The following is a 1913-nucleotide window of genomic DNA, read 5'->3' as shown; positions in this document are numbered from 1 at the left end:
GGGGGGGAGACTACCGGCAGAGCCCAGTTGGGAAAACAAAGAAGACAGGAATATACACAGCACTACCCTGGAGGTACAACCGTCTGTGTGCTCAGCGCTGAGTGTGGACAAATAGGACGTGCAGAGTTTGTCAGTTCCACAATAGATTATGTCAGGCTTTTTCGAATGCGATTCTTTGAATGGCTTGACATAGAGCAGATAGAACATTTGGTTTCTGATCTCATGGTCTTAGAAATTCGAAACAGCCAAACACAAAATGTCAGATAGAACTTGGTAATTCTAAGGAAGCGACATGCCACAACGCAATAACTTCCTGCTCAAGACACAGAAAACACAGCGGGCTTGAAACAAACACAACTTGCGGATTTGGCTGTCTTCCACATTGGCATGTCTAGTTGACATAAATGACAGAATCAGCGTAGGTAGATATAGTTAAAGATTGAGGTTACGGTGAAGGTTCGGGTAAGGGGTAGGTGAAAGGGGAGGGGTAGAGGTAAAAGGTAGAGCAAGGGGTAGAGGTCTAGCCCTAGCCCTAGCCCTAACCGTAACCCAGACCCTAACCCTAACCTTAACCTTAACACTAACCAAAACCCTAACCCTAACCCTAGCCCTAACCCTAACCCTAACCCAAACCCTAACCCTATCTAACCCTAACCCTAACCCTAATCCTAACCCTAATCCTAACCCTAACCTTAACCCTAATTAACCTTACCCCTAACCCTCGCCTTTACCATAAACCTAGCCCTAGCCCTAACCCTATCTAACCCTAGCCCTAACCCTCGCCTTTACCCTAAACCTAGCCCTAGCCCTAGCCCTACCTAACCCTAGCCCTTACCCTAACCCTAACCCTAATCCTAACACTATCCCTAACACTATCCCTAACCCTGATCCTAACCCTAATTAACCCTAACCCTAACCCTACACCTAACCCTTACAGTACAATTCATAACCAGCAAATTGTGTGAAGAAAACGTTCAGATCTGAGAGAGTTACAGCTGTGTTTCTTTCTCCAAGAAACAAGCAAGTCTTTTTTGGTTTGTTTTTTTCTGTTACCCATTTCCGATAGTTTGACGGAAGTACTGGAAAAGAAAGCTATACATTATGTATCGTTTATGTTTCCTTTTTTGTGGTTCTTTCATTTGGATTATAATAATAATAACAACAGCTGTAATAATAATAATGATAATAATAATAATAATAATAATAATAATAATAATAATAATAATAGTACATGTTATTGCGTATAGCGCATATCCAAGCTTTACAGAAGGCTCTAAGCGCTTTGCAACTATTGTTAAGTGGGTAAAAGTGTCCAAGTTGCGGGCTTTATTGAGCGGTTTTAAATACCTTGAGAGTGGAGTCAAGGCTCATTTGGCGGTCTAATACCAATAAGAGTGGGCTTCGGCTGCCACCCGGGCAAAATTTAAAAAGTGATTTCTACCAAACTAAGCATGTTTAATGTGTCCCACGCGCTCATATGACCTCATGCAGTTGTGAGCGACGTAAAACACTTGCCAAAACCAAACAAGAAGAAAAGGAAAGAAAAAAGAAAGAAAAGAGAAGAAGGAGCCCAGGCGTGAACCACTGTTTAAATCAGGCATGGGCAAGCTTGTCCAGGTCGAGAGTCAGATTGAGTGATTAGGAATTTCTTGCTGATCAAAGTAAAAGAAAATTTGGGTGAAATCGGCTGAATACGCGCGTTCTCAACAGCTAGATGAAAACTGACATATGTATTAGTATAGCATACGGGTATTTCATGAGATAAATATAATAATATAAAATCTTATGGTTACAACATAGCCGGTAACTGTTGAACTTATTTTGTCATAAAGGGTTGTTTTGCTTTAATGAATAATCAACTCACCGCGGGCCAAATACATAATAATTATCAATTACTCGGTCGCCCGGGGGGG

The sequence above is a fragment of the Aplysia californica genome, unplaced genomic scaffold (assembly GCF_000002075.1).
Source record: "Aplysia californica isolate F4 #8 unplaced genomic scaffold, AplCal3.0 scaffold00272, whole genome shotgun sequence".
In the NCBI taxonomy this organism is placed as follows: Eukaryota; Metazoa; Mollusca; class Gastropoda; order Aplysiida; family Aplysiidae; genus Aplysia; species Aplysia californica.
Note: the sequence above shows the minus strand (reverse complement) of the source record.